The sequence below is a fragment of the Equus quagga genome, chromosome 11 (genome assembly GCF_021613505.1).
Source record: "Equus quagga isolate Etosha38 chromosome 11, UCLA_HA_Equagga_1.0, whole genome shotgun sequence".
NCBI lineage: Eukaryota > Metazoa > Chordata > Mammalia > Perissodactyla > Equidae > Equus > Equus quagga.
The window spans coordinates 113,434,280-113,449,038 of NC_060277.1; positions in this window are offsets into that span (position 1 = coordinate 113,434,280).

The following is a 14,759-nucleotide window of genomic DNA, read 5'->3' on the forward strand; positions in this document are numbered from 1 at the left end:
GGGGGGGGGGGGGGGGGGGGGGGGGGGGGGGGCCTCCCTCGTGGGCGCTGAAGGATGCCTGAATGTGCCAGGAGAGGGCGCTAGCGTGGGGGCGGTGGAGGCGTCATTCCTGGCCGAGTCCAGACCGGTCCTTTCAAAGTGATCAGCCGGTGACACTGTCTTAGAAACCAAGGAAACGAGGAACCCCACTCCCCACCTTTCTTCTTGAACCTCCCTTCCTCTCCATCACTCAATTCTCCACACCTCCCTTTTTTCCTGCCCACAATCTCTTTTCTCCTTCAAAGTTAGATAATTGCTTTTCCCACGTACACCTCTGGAAGTAAACAAAACAAAGTTTCGAAGAACAAGAACCCTCTGCTCTTAATCCCACCTCTCGGCGGTCCTCCGCTGCGGCTGGCAGGTTCGCGTGCGCCGCCTCTGCAGTAAATAAGGTAACTGCTTCCTATTACTTTAGCCCCATATGGCTGCAATTTGAGTGTCTTTGGAGACAGTGCGTGTGTTGGGGCGGAGGGGGGGTGAGGGGGGGGAGTGAAAGTGGAAATCAAATGCTCTCAGATCGTGTTTTTATGAAGGAAATTGTTGGGGATTCTCTTAGCAACCTTCTCTCCACCCGAGTCGCCAGGATGAGCTGACCTGTTTCTTTGTTTACAGAAATGCAGGCGCCCACCCCCTGGGGACACCTGCTTCCCGAACCCCTGGGGGGTCTCCTGCCTGACTCTGTACCACTTTGAGTGACCTGAGCACATGGCCCCAAATTTCCTTGCCGACAAAGGACCTCCAACCTGCTCCTGATGCCTGGGAGCCAGCCCGAGCACTTGGCCCCAGTCTCTGGAAGGTGCCTGACCATGTGCTCCACATGCCAGCCTCATTCCAGCCCGGAGGGCGCCTGGGGTGCAGAGACTCTCTTGGGCCTCCCTGTGCCCACTGCCGACGGACTCATCCCCAGGGGAGGGAGGCCAGAGGTGGGCTCAGTCCGAGAGGAGGGAAAGTGGAGGGGCGGCTAGGCAAGGCGCTGGGCTTCTGGGTCGCCAGCCAGACCAGCAAGCCCCAGCACGTCCTCTACCTTCAGGGTGAGGCCAGCCTCGGCTCATTCATTGGGAGCGTTTCAACTCCGCGGCTTGGCGGGCGTCGGACCTGCCTGGTCTTGGCTGTGGACGCAGGCGGATTTGGAACCCAAGCGTTTGCCTCCGGCGCGCCGCTGGGCCGTCTGTGAAGTGAGCGCGGGTGGCTCCAAGGCGTAGCCATGTGGGCTGTGGCCGTGTGTGCCACGACCGCCCGTGGCCCCAGCCCAGAGGGCATCCTCCAGCTCTGCCTCCCAGGCAACCAGGCCAAGGCCCGGCACCTTCGGGTTGCTGATTGCCAGCCCCTGGGGGAAGCCGCAGGGGTGACGGGACACCCTGCAAAGAGATCAGAAGATGGCTTGGGCAGGCCAGCCAGTGATGGGAGGTGAGGGGCCAGGTTTCTGGCCTGGGCTCCAGACTCTGGTTGTTCCACGGAGCAAGAAGTTCCCACTTCTCCTGCCCCCTTTCTCTTCCCGAGTGCTTTCAGACCGTCCTTGTTAGAGAGACACTAGAACATTCTGCAGAGGAAAAGAAGGGACTGACCATGTTGCAATAATTTCCCACAAGCCTGCTCACACTCTAGAAGCCACAAAACCCTTGACTTCAGCCCCCTGAAATCACAGGGACTAAAATCAGCCCCCTCACTTCCCCTCCACAGGAAGGACGGCAGCCCCTCAGGATCAAGCAGCAGCTGTTGAGCAGTTGTCGTCTGGCACCTGCATTATCCCATTTAAGGTCCACAACAACCAGGTCAGGTCAATTCCATCATCCTCACTTTATAGATGAGGAGCCTTGAGGCACAGTGAAGCCAAGTCACTTGCTCAGGGGCACACAGCAGGGGTGCTGCCTGCGAAGCCCTAAGCTCCAGTCTCTCTAACCCTCTAGAGCAGGGGTTTTGGACCCGCTAGACACTCAGTTCCTCCAGGGCTGAAGGAAAGAAGTCAAGGTAGGAAGGGCCGATGGAGCCTCCTGGATCTGGCCACAGAGGAAGCCAGGGGTCTCAGTACCAGAATCAGCAATGTGGTCCTGCTAGGCAGGGATTCTGCTCTGAGCCTTAGCAAAAAAAGAGGAGATGACCCCCAGAGGTAGAGAAGAGTGCCAGGAGCCTGATCGCCACAGCTGGAGGCTGCATGTCTCTGTTTTTCCCTCATCATAGAGCACAGTGGCCACAGTTGTGGGCTCTAGGGCCAGCCTGCCTGGGTTAAAATCTTCTTAGGAGCTGTGTGCCCTTGTGGAAGTTACTTAACCACTCTGTGCTTCAGCTCCCATAAGTATAAAAAAAAGAAATGTTAACATGCTTACCCCACAGGGTGGATGGGAGGGTTCAGTGAGATGTCATGTAAGCACTATCAGACTATCAGGACAGGCAAACACGCTGGATAAATGTTCATTATTACTGTTATAGTTGTCGCTATTATTGGTGTTCTGGGACCAGGTCAGCCTAATGGGATCCAGCGGGTCTGGTTTGGCTGACTTTCCCCAGGGAAGCCAGTGTCAGCCCGAGCTGTGCCTGCTTCCCATGAGGGGCATCCCGCCAAGAGGGAGCCGGTGCTCACTGACCCTCCCTGGGAAATCCACTGTGTGCTCCTCCGACACAGTCTAGACTCGCCCCTTGGGGCGTCTGTCCCTGGACGTGTCCCACCAGGTGGGCTCGCCGTCAAACGCACCGGCTGCGCGTCGCAGTGCGGAGGCCCGGCGCCCGGCGGCCGGAGTGCAGCGGCGCGACAGGAGCACGCGCACAGCGCCGGCGCCGGCACGCATGCGCGCACGCGCACCGCGGGGTGGACCCCCTCTCCCCCCAATCCTCTCCGGGAAGGCCACCTTGTGTTGCTTGCTAAATCAGGAGTTGGCCGGCGGGGTGGAGGGGGAGCTGGCTCTGAGGTGGGCTGGAGAACCGAGTGGCTGCACTCCTGTGCCCATCCTGGGGGGTGGAAGGGGTCCGGGTGCGGGTGGGTCGGGGCGTTCTCTTCCGTTCCAGTCGCGTCTGGAGAAGGGGCTCCAAATGAATGGCCTAGGCACAGCCAGGCGAGACTTCGAGAGGCGAGGAGGGCGGCGGGGTATGGGGGCAGAGCGACCTGAGATGAGTGGGTGGCTTAGTGGGTCGAGATGAGGACGTTAGCAGAAGCCCCCGGGCCTGGGATGCTCGCGGGGCGCGCGGACTCCGCTGCTGCGTCGGCGCTGGCCCCGACGGCTCGACCCATGGGCAGCCTGTCATTCAAGATGCCCCAAGTGGAGAGTTTGACCCTGGATTCTCTCTGCACCGAGAGCGCCTTGGCTTCGCGGTTACGCCGCCGCAAGGTCCGTGTACGCCCCCTCCTCTGTGACCCAACCCTTGGGAAGGAAGCTCGGAGCACGCACCCTCCCATGGGAAGACGCTAGGCAAGGCTGGGCGGTGGATGGTGGCACCGGAGCCTACGCTCAGCGAGGTCGCTTGGCTCCCTGGGCCCCCTAGAACCCGAGCTCCACTAGGGTTGGCACTTGGACCGCCAGCCATGCTGGTCGCCGCATTGGCCTCTCCATGCCCTTAGACACCCCGCAAGCTCTCCCGGGCCCCAGAGATGCTGCAGGGACGCCTTGGACTCCGTCTGGCGCTCCACGTACTTTCTCACTTCCTACCCCGCCCCCAAGCGGAAGGAATTGAAGTGACTTTGCTGGGACGCCGGGCACCTCAAGTTCGTTCCAAACTGGAGGTTCCTCAGCCAGCGCGGTTTCCTCGCGAGGCTGTTAACGCTGAGAAGAGCCAAAGCGCAGTCTCTCCTCTTAGAGGTCAGAAAAACCGAGGTGCGGGAGCCTACCGAGTCACTCGAGGAGGCACAAGTCGGGGGAGGCGAGTCTAGGGCCCACCGAAGCACCTCGCGGGGCAGAGGCGCCCGTTCGCTTTCCGCGGAGGTGGGCAAAGCGGGGGCCGCGGTGGGCGAGCGGCAAACCGTAGCGGCAGACGTTTGCAATTCGACGGAGAAGACGCGACAGTGCCCGGGAGGGTCCAGCCTTCTCGCCTCTGATGGACCTCGGTGGAACCTCGGCTCTGATCAGTGCCTTTCCTTGCACCCCCCGGGACGGCGCTTCCGCGGTGCGCCCCCAGCCTTCGCCCCAGGATGGGGCGCTGCCGGGGGCCGGACGAGGCCGGGCGGGCGTCGAGGCTGCGCGACCAGAGCGCCCCGACTCCGCGCACGCCCAGAAGCCGTGCTGCCAGCTCCAGGGCTGCAGGAAAGCGCGCGGCCAGCGGCGGCTCCGTTCCCGCGCAAGCGCCTCACTGCCCCGGCGAGACCCCGGTCTCTCCGGCCACCCGCGGCCGCGGGGTGTCTCGGCCCCCAAGGGGAGGGCGCAGACGGCCATTTGGGCCGGGACACCCTCGCTCGAGTGCCGGGACGCCTTTTCTCGCAGCAGATGAAAGCCTCAGATCGGCTTCCCCGCCCTTCTCTAGAAAATCAAATTCAGGGGACGTGGTACCGTATTTACCCGCACAACTTCCTCCCTTGACATTTTGCACTCTGGAAGTTGGGGCAAAAGTAATTATGCAAACATCTGGGGCTGTCCTGCGCGGCTACCCGGGCACCGTTCTGATTCATCTTGAAAGCCGCATTCCCTCATTTGCATAATAATAGCTTATCTAGAATAACATAGCAATCAGAGGCAAAATTAATTTTTTCTTCAGCTAGTCCTTGAGATCCTGAAAACAGAGGCTGAACGGCTAGAACAACTGATTTTGCCGACAGTGTGGGATTCTCGACCAGGACCAGGGAGAGATGAAGTTTAAAGTGGTGGAAATGCGATGTTCACGCCCAGTTTCTGTATTTTTCTAGTTTCAGCCTCAGAGTTTAGCTACTTTTTGGCCAAACGGGTGGAGGGCTGAGCCGTGGCAAGAGTCCCCGCAGACACTATCTTCCACCCCATCCATCGTGGGAGGTTCGGCGGCCCCAGAAACGGGGACAGCATGGGCTGTGGCTGGGGGTATTGGAGGCCGACTTCGAAGGCGGCGCGGGGCGGGCAGAGGGTAGACCGGCCGGCCGAAGTGGATTAAGGAGGTGTCTGGCCCACCAGCGCTCTGGGCCTCTGGGACTCAGTTCCCCACCCTTTGGACTGATCGAGAGGAAGCACTTCCTTGCTCCGGGATGGTCGCCGCGCCGACCGGGGCAGCAGACGTCTTTGGATTCAAAGCAGAGAAAAGGGTGTGTGGGTGGTGGTGAGGGCATTATGTGGAGGAAACATCTTTTATACATTAAAAAATCTTTTTGATCTTTTTAATATGGAGAGGAGTGGGCGGGAGAAATCCACAAATAAATCTAGTAAATGAATTTGGACCAGAACTGTAATCGCGGGACCACTCTCAGGGCAATTCTGGGCTCCAGAGGATTTTTGCAGCAGAACTCGGTCCCCTCCAAGGCCGCTGTCTCCCCTCCCCCTGTAAATGGTGCAGAGAGTGAGCACCGGTGCAAAAGGGCGGGAGGTCCGCGCACGACCCCAAATCCCGCTGTGGACAAGAACTCCCCGTCTCTTCTGAAAAGATGCAAGTTTTACGTTTAATTAAGGAGTGATGGCAGCTCAGCCTTGCTACCAAGAAGCCACCATCGCAGTCACTTCTTTTAAAACAATTCTTAAGTTCCTTTTAAAATCAGAGCTGTAGGAGGAAGCCAGATACGGAGTTGCTGCGGGTGGAGCAACTTGCAGAGTGAGATGGACAGGCAGGAGGGGAAAATGGGCGGCGGATGAGCCCCACTGTGGAAGGACCGCTGTTTCCGCAGGAGGGGAGGAGGGTGCCAAGAGACTGTGGGGCGCGGGAGGGGGTGTCTCTGGAGATTCGGGGTTGCTGGGTTGGGACAGGGAGGCCTGCCTCCATCTCCTTCCTCTTTCCTCTGCGTTCATTCACTCTGCCTTTCGGACGCAGTCTCCACTCTGACTTCATCACACCTCGCTGGGTGGCGCAGCTCGACTCCAGAGATATTATCTTTCTAGCGCTGTCCTGTGAATCACAGCTTCTTGCCTGGGGGGCGCAGCGCCCTTGGGTAGGGGCGCCCTTGAAATACCCAAGTAAAGAGTCCAGCCGCCCCCAAGTCTTTTCCTAGCCAGGAAACGCAGAGGGAATTGGGATTCCCGGCCTCCCAGTCACAGCTCCAGATTTCAGCCTCAGTCTCTCCCTTTGGGAGAGTAGGGAGGATGCGGAATGCAGAGCAGAGGAAGGCGCCAGCTAGAACCTCCTCGAAGGGCATTGCCAGGTCTCCTGCTTCGGAAACCTTCCGTCTGCAGGAGCTCTCCAGCCGACCTCGTTCTCGAGCCAGCTCCGGATCTTCTAGCAGCTCCCGGGGCCCTGGGTCCCGGAACTGCGCTCCCCAGTCCCCCCACCCCCAAGCTGAGGGGAGAGGTCGGACCTGTCAGGCCCTCGAGCAGCCACTCCTCCTGAGGGGGGCGCCATTCAGCTTGCAAGGGCCCCAGCAATGGCTTCGTTTGCCCCAGAGCCGGCGCCAACTGGGGCCCAGGCGACCCAGAACAGAGAGCAGCCCACGCCGAAAGAGCGCTGCCCGCCCGGCTGGAAGGGCGCCCGCGGGCTGGGGGCAGGGGCGCCAGGCTTCGGCCTCCCGGTCGCCGTCGCAGGGCCCAGTGCGGGGCGGCGGGGTGGTGAGTTTTCCTTCTGGGAGCCGGAAAGTTCTAAGAGCAAATCCCTGAGTCCCATGAGGCGAAAAGTTGCCGCCTCACTTTCCACCAGTCGGGTCCGCGCGCGCTCGCGTCCAGTTGAAATGGAGAAGGTGAGCGCGGCGGGCGCGGGGGTCCCTGGGGTCCAGCTGGGCTTTAAAGGCGCCGGGACCGCTCAGAAGCGGGTGGGGGCGTCGCCTGTCTCGGCTGAGGGATGAGCCGGCAGCGACCTCGGGGATGTGAGTCTGACGATGAGGGTGTGCCGCAGCAAGTGTCGGGGAAGAGAGGGCAGAAGGGCACAGAATGGAGGAGAGAGGGTTTGGGGGGGACGACTTGGAGCCTCAGACAGAGCCTTTCTCCCGCCCCCGACTGGGTACTCAGAGCCTGACCCCCGCCCCTCCAGCTGCCCTCTCGAGCTGCCCACACCCTATTCCGAGTTCAGCAGAATCGGAATGCCTTCAGTTCTTGAACTGCAAGATAAGGCTCCTTTTCGGAAAATCAGTATTCCCACCCGAAGGCTGAGCAGCTCCTTTCCCATTTTGTTGCTATGACGGCACCTGTAATGGCCCCACATGGGGAGTACCTTGGATCCCAGCAAAGCAGGACTCTATACTACGCACACACACTAACTACTGCTGTTTTCCTGAGCTGCGGAAAAGCGTCCCAGGCTCAGTTTCTAAGAGTAAGGTAGTGCTTCTTCCAGTCTCTGTGGGTTCAGGCACTCCCCGTCCCTGGAGGCAAAGATCCTGGGGCGGTCTACACTGGAGCTCCCACGGATGCTCAGGGAAGCCGGCACCGGTAGACCGCTGGGTCTTGGGTCACAGCAGGGGATGGGGCAGGGCTGAGGGTGGAGCCAGGCAGGAGCCGGAGAGTGCTGACTGGAGGAATTCAGGCAAGAATGGGGAGAGGGCTGGAGTTGACACCACCAGCCAACTTGCCAGGGGAGCCTGCTGGGCTGTGCTTGGGCAGACCTGTTTCTACACTGGCTCAACTGGACACCAGGTTTTATGGTTGTGTGGATCCCAGAGCCAGGTGCCCAGCCTGGCACCAGGGAGTGTGCCAGAGTGGTGGTAATGGACCGATGCAGCTACCATCCACTGGGCAAGAGCTGCTTCATGCCAAGCTCTGTCCTGGATGCTTCCAGACTCCAGTTCTGTTCCTTATCACAGCCCTTAGAGGGAGGCTTTATTACCCACGTTTAAAGAGGAGGAAACAGGCTCAGAGGAGTTAAGTAACTTCCCGGCGACCAAGTTAAGCCACAGGACAAGGCTGGACCCAGGCCTGTCACCAGGAGTTGGGGGACCCAAGAGGAGGTGCCAGGTGTGGAACCAGGCTCAGCAGTGAGCCAGACACGGCTCTGCTCCCTGTCAGAGTCATGGGGTTTGGCATGAGACAGCCACCCGTGGTGGGGGTGGGGAGGTCACTGGCTCTTGGACTTTCCAGACTAGGAGCCCAGCAGCCTGGGGCCAGAACCCGACTGAGTTTTCCTGCCTCTGGCCCCCTCTTCCCCACCTGCCCTGGCAGAGCTACTGGCTGCCATCAATGGCGGGCAGTTCCAAGCACTGGAACACCCAGGCAGGGAGCCACCACCGGTCTCCATGCGCCAGCTCCAGGGTTCCTGGAGCATCAAGCCACACTGACATGAAAGCCTGTGGCCAGGCTGCCCCCGAGAGATGCACCTGCATTAATCCAAAGAGCAGTGGATTGAGAAGGAAAAGATTCAAGTCCAGACCTCAGCTTGCTCTGCCCCTGGCTAGCTGAGTTCCCTTGGAGAAGTCACTTTCTTTCTCCCAACCTCAGTTTCTCCCTGTAACATGATCATCTGGTGTAGGCAGCCTTGGAGAAGCCTGTCTAGGCTCTACATTCCAGACAATGAGGGTTGTTCGGGCAGGTTTATTGGGATTTCAAAACCTTTAGAAAATACTTGTTAACCATTGATGGTTGACCCCTGGAGCATCGCCTCAGCCAGCACACAAAGCCCTGGAGTTTGCGACTGCCCAGAGAGCACAGGAACTCCTGGTGAGGGCAGTGAATTCCTGCCCCAGCTGTGCCAGCTGCCCAGTGATGCCAGGCACAGAGCTACCAAACACCTAGCTAGGGACCCAGGAAGGTAAGAAGAAGAGGCCCAGAGGAAGCGCTGGGTGATCAGACCACCACTCCAGTCCCAGCCTCAGCTGGGGCTAACACAGGGTGTTATCTTGCCTTCAGCTCCCGCACCAGCGCCAAGCTGCTGGAGGCATAGCCGCAGCTCTGACTAATTCCAGGTACATTCTATAGGTGGCATCATGCTACTGAAAATGGTCTCCTCAGAGGGGAGAGGCTCTCTCCACAGCCTCTCCAGGCACTGGGGAGGCCAAGGCAAGGTCGCCACAGCCCCAGTCCAAACTACCCGGAGAGGGGCCCCTGGGGCACTGGTGGAGTGTGTGCTAGGGGACGCTTCTCTCACTCTCCGATGGCCACTGGTCCAGGCATAGGCTTCTCTGGGACCATCGGCCTGCTGGCGTCCGGGGGGTCTCTGCGAGTCTCTCCTCTGGTTGCAAACGGTGGGAGGAAAAGGCCTCAGCCCCGTACATGGTGGGGAGCCCTAGCTGGGCTATGCGGGGGTCTCAGACAACATCAATCCGAAACATGAAGGTGTGACACCCGCCGGCCCAAGAACTGTGGCAGCACACCAGCCTGAGGCTCCTCGTCTGTCCCCAGACATCCCGGTCAGGGGCCACTCCTGCGTCCAGACCCCTGCCACGCAGAAGGCCAAAACCCCTCTCCTGGTGGGTGAGAGGACGGGCCAAAAGTGGGGAGGGAGAAGGCAAGTGAAGCAGCCCGCTGGAGATAGGACCTCTGGGGTCACTGGCACAGACAGGAGCCGAGCTGGCCCAGCAAGGCTGGCGGGATGTCCTGGGGCTCCACCCTGCGCCACCCTGCGCCACCCTCCCCTCTCAGAGAGACCCGTTGCGTCCCTCTTCCCCCTCGCAGCGGCCTGATGCCGTCTACGTGGGCCCAACCCGGTAGCTGGGCCGCGGAGCCGCCGGGCCTGTCAGTGCGGGGGCATGCGGCCTGCCGCCAGAGAGCAGGGCCGGTCCAGAGACGGCAGAGGTGTGACAGCGACGCCTCTCACCTCTCCCGCTCGTCCCCCAACTGACTCCAGGTTGTCCCCGCCAGCCCGGGCACCCAGCCCCTGGGGCCTGCGCTGCCACCCCTCCCGGCCTCCTCGCCGGCCGGCCACACGCAGCTCCCGTTCGGCGAGCCCCGGCCTGGGACCTCGGCCAGCCCTGGCGCCGAGAAGGTCGGAGAAATGGGGGGCCGGATCTCAGATGACGGCACAATGGGCCAGGCCTTGGGAGACAGCTGGAGGGGACCCCAACGCCCAAATCAGTCCCGGTCCCTGCCCTTCCCCCACCTCCACCCCACCCCCAGGCATTAGGCTCGGTTTCTCGGGATCCTGGGCGTTTGCTCAGACCCCGCACAGACTCGCTCACATTACTTTTTTAAAACAAAAGCAATTAGATTTCAATCCTGGTTCATTTGCATTTGCACCTCGGAAACTGGAGGAGGAGGTTGCGGGAGCGAAGGAGAGGGGAGCCCGGCGGCGGCGGGTGACACCTTCCGAGCGCCACAGCTGGCCCGGACTGCCATTGCGCCGGCCACATCTGGCCCGGCCGCGCGGCCGCCGCGGCCCCCTCCCCGCCCGCTCCCGGGCCCGCGCGCCGCAGCCCGCTCGGCGGCGCGCTCATCGATCGCCGGGGCCGCGGCCGGGCGAGCGGAGAACAAGGTATAGCCTGTATTTAGGTTCCTGCCCTTATATGGCGATGTGCGCGAGCGCCCGCCGAGCGGCCGCACCATATAAGGGCACGCGGCGGGCGCCGGGCTGAGCTGGTGCGCGCTCATTGGCCCGCGCGTCTCTCGGCAACCGGCTCTCACGAGTGGAAACCAGCCAGCCGCCCCCGCCCGCTCCCCGCCCCCTCCCTTTCTTTCTCCCCCGGCGTCCCGGCCTCTCGCCTCGGCACCGGCTCCTCGCCTATCCCGTTTTTGCCTGCACCCTCTCCTCGAGTTTTCTTCCCGCGGCCGTCCCCCTCCCCCTCTGCCTCCTTGTCATTCTCCTCCGCCCGCGCGGCCTGTCCTCGCTCCCTCCGCGCACGCTCCCACTTCCACCCCACGCAACCCCCTCCCCAAACCAGGCGAACAGCGGCGGAGGAGCGGGAAGGCCCGGATGCGGGAGGGGAGCGCGGGGGGGTCGGGGGGGGCGTTGTACGTTGCTTCTGCAGCAGCCGCAGCAGCATCAAGTCCACTGTATACACGCACTGGGCTCTGGGAACAGTCCGAATCTCCCCCCCGCCCCCGCCTCACCTTCCCCGCCCCAAAGGTAATCAGAGCAATTAGCTGCCGAAGAAATGTGCTCGCGGGGCTAGGGATGTGCTAAACCACAAACAGCCCTAGGTACCACCAAATTACCATCTCCCAGGGTGTCCCTTCGGGCTGGATTTCTGAATGCAATCATAATAATGATAAATCGATCTCTCATCTAAAGGTTACTTTAAAAACCTGCCAATTGTTGAGGGCGGGGGGGAGGATACCAAACCCTGCGTGCGGGGAGAAAAATGCACTAAAGGAGCCATCCTCGGGTTTCCAGGGAAAATGCAGTGAAGCGGTGGTTTCGGGGTCAAGTGCCCAGCGCTGGGCCCACCCGCGGAACGGAAGCCCGTGGAGGGAGAAGACGTCACTATTCCTCTGGGGATGAAGCTCGGGTTCGCCTCAAACTCGGGCTGCAAAGGCACTGCCGTTCCGGGGGCTCCTCTCGCCCCCTCCCTCATGCGCAGAGGCACGCGCACGCGCACGCACGCACAGGTGTCCGGCTGACCCCTCCCTGGCGGTAGGCAGTTTCGAAGCGTTTGTCCTTTTAGCGGCGCCGCAGCGACCGGAGCCACCACCTCGGGGACCCATTCCTGTCCCCAAGGGACTCGAAGGGGACAGCTAAGACAATGGGTACCCTAGCGTCCTGGGACTTTGCCTGTGCTCGAGCTCGCCTCTAGGGCCGCTGCCTCGCGGAGGTGCGGAGCGATGCCCCCTACTGGGAAGCCTGTGCCTGGAGCAGGGCGCAGGTGGGGGTCACACAGGAGGCCGGCTCGGGTGGGGGATGGGAAACGGGGCGAGATGACCCGTGTGACCTCCGGTCGGTGTCCAGCATCCTCCCCCGCCCTTGCCTGCCTTCCCCTCCAAATCTCGAATTCCCCAACCTGGCCCCTCCTGGGGTTAGGTGGTGGAAGCGGACACTGCCAGGGAACGCGGGCGAGAGATAGGGGAGGGCGCTGCCTGCTGGATTGAGTTAGCTTCGGCCGCCGCCTCCTTCTCGCTGTTTCTGCGGAAGGAAGCTCTGCGGCCGCTACAACCCTTGGTGCCAGCAGGATCCCTTCCTGACCTTGGCTGAGATTTGCTGTCTGGGTGTTTGCCTAGCAGAAAGCACAGTTCCCCTCCTGAGCAGGGACAGGGGATGCCCCCGGGGCAGAGGATTTGCCTGGGTCTGAGCCCAGCGCCGGACCTCTGCCGTGGAGACCTCCGAGCACTTGAAAATCCGTGGACGCCCAGGTGCAGCCCCTCGGTGCCCCCGCATAGCCCATGCCTGCCCCGCGCCTGCCCACTCCCATTTAACCAGGTCGTTTATATTAAATCCCCATTCCGAAGTTTCTGTATGTTTAGGTACATGGACACCTTCGCCCAGCGTGGGGAGGGGAGATGCGGGCCCCCATATGTCCTCCGAATTCTCCCGGCACAGGGATGTGTCTCCCTTAAGTGCGCTTCTTCTTCTCCACTCTTAAACCACAAGAGCAGAAGCCGCTCTCTAATCTGGAAACCCCTTTCCCTGACCTGTTGACTCCCGGTCCCTGCCCTTTTATTTATTGAATTTGAAATTTCCAGCCAGTGGTGGTGAAATCACCGGAGTCGAGAACGCAGTTGGCAGGAGGGGTGAGACAGAAACTTGCAGATAGGGAAAAATAAAGCTCCAAACTTAGACACACCTCTCTCCCGCCGGCCGGCACACTCTGGGCCTGGGTTCCTCCAGGTTGGGAGAAGTGGGGGCTACGGACCCGCTCGACTTCGCCAAGTGGTTCGGACTCCGGAGCCCGACCCCACCCACGGGTCCTCTGTTCGCACTTTTCGTTTATTCCTCAGCAACCCAAGGCCTGGGGCTCGGGGGGGGGGGGCAATTTCCCCCCCGCCCTGGTGCGCCCCCAGGCCCTGTCCTGAGCTCGCGCCCCTGGTCGGGTGTCCAGTTCGCCCTGGGCGCCCCTCTGCAGAGCCCCGGGCTCCCCTTGGCGCCCAGAGAGGCATGCTTGGGCCGGTGTGCCAGGGAGCCGCAGGGTGGCCGCGGGCGCCTCCGCGGCGCGGGCGTCTCTCTGCTGGGCGGAGGCGGGGGTCGGGGAGCGGCTCCCTGCGGATTGGAGGGTGGGCGCGCGGCACCTGCTGAGCTGCCGCCGCCGCTGCGGTTCATGGCGCCGGAGGATCCACCCGGATCTTCTCCGCGGAGTTCCGGGCTTGGGTCGTTTTGCAGTCGGCACACAGACAGCTTTTTTATTTTTTATTTTTCTGTGGGGTGGGGGCATCAGGGCTGGCCAGCCCAGCTCCAACGCCGCCGGGGTGGGGGTGGGGGCGAGGACAGTGACATCTACATGGGTGGGGGCGGCACGCGGTCACCGAGGTCAACAGCTCATTAGCATTTCCCCACCCGGGCGCCGCGACCTCGCGAGGGCACGGGGCTTGAGGGGTGAGGGTGAGGGACAGACTGAGAGAGCCCTCCCTGCACTGTCCTCCTGCCACCCCCGAACCGTGTCCCCCTCCGCCGCAGGTAACCGCCCCTCCCCCTCCCTGCTCGCCCCCTCTGCAGCCCTTGCTCCCAGGTGCCCGCGAGGGTCCCGGCGCCCGGGGCGGAGAGTCCTTGGGCAGGGGGAGCGAGCGGGGCTGCGGGTGGGCTGCGGCGCGCGCCCCCCGCCCGTGGCAGCGTGGCGACTGGCGCCGCTTTGGCAGCCATTTTCTGCAGCTGCCGCGGCCGGGGCTCTGCGGAGTGAGGCGGAGGCTGCAGCCGCCCGAGAGAGGCGGCGGGGACAGAGGGGCGCGGGGTCACCGGCGGGGGGGCCAGTCGGTGGCCGGAGTGGGGGCCAGGGGCGCGCAGGGGCGCCGGCGGCCCCCGCCCCTCCCCCTGCTGCATTGCAGGCAGAGCGGGGCCGCTCCGCGTGGCGAGCGCCTGCGATCCCACCCTTTCCCCGCCATCTTGTACCCGGGCTGGCGCCTTCCCAAAGCGGAGCTGCCGCAGACAAAGCCCGCCCCCGGCCCGCGGGGGCCCCTGCAGCCCACCCGCGCTGGGCGGCCTGGGGGCCCCGGGGCCTGCGCCCGGGTCCCGCCCCTCCCAGGGGGCCCGTGCGCCCCTCACCCCAAGGCGGGCTCCGCGAGCGACGGCCACTCGCCCAGTCCCAGAGGGTCACCGGGACCCCATTTCCACGCTGGTTGCCAGGCTGGACCCGCGCCCTCGCCGCAGCCCGCCCTGGTTGCGGAAAGGCGGTGTGTGTTGGGGGGGGGGGGTCCCAGCTCCTCTCTTCCGATTGTGTTGGTTGGGGGATCACTAGTCCTGGAGCCCCCACCGCCCCCGTAGTGCCCACCTCACACCCTCGAGGAACCTCGGAGAACCTCATTTTCCCACCGAGGAACCTCAACGAAGACTGCAGATCCCCCTCGCTGCCCAGCGGCTGCTGCAAACGGAAAATTCGGCACTCCATTTTCTGGGATGGCAGTGCTGTCGCCCCAATCCCCCAGCTTGCTCAGCCCTTTCCCTCGACGCCCCTGCACAGGCCCTCCAGACCTAGGGGTTTGTGGGGCTGTGGGGGAGAGTGTGGTACCCCTCTCTCAGCCCAGAGACCCCGGGAGTACCCGGCGTCTGCCAGCCTACGCCATTAAGTGCCTAGCTACTCCTTGGTAGGGAGTTTGCTCGCCGAAGACTCCATTTTCCATTCTCAGGTCCCCAGTGCCTGGGGGGGTGGGTACCCAGGTTCCCCGACAGCTGATGGGTTACCTTGGGGCCACTCA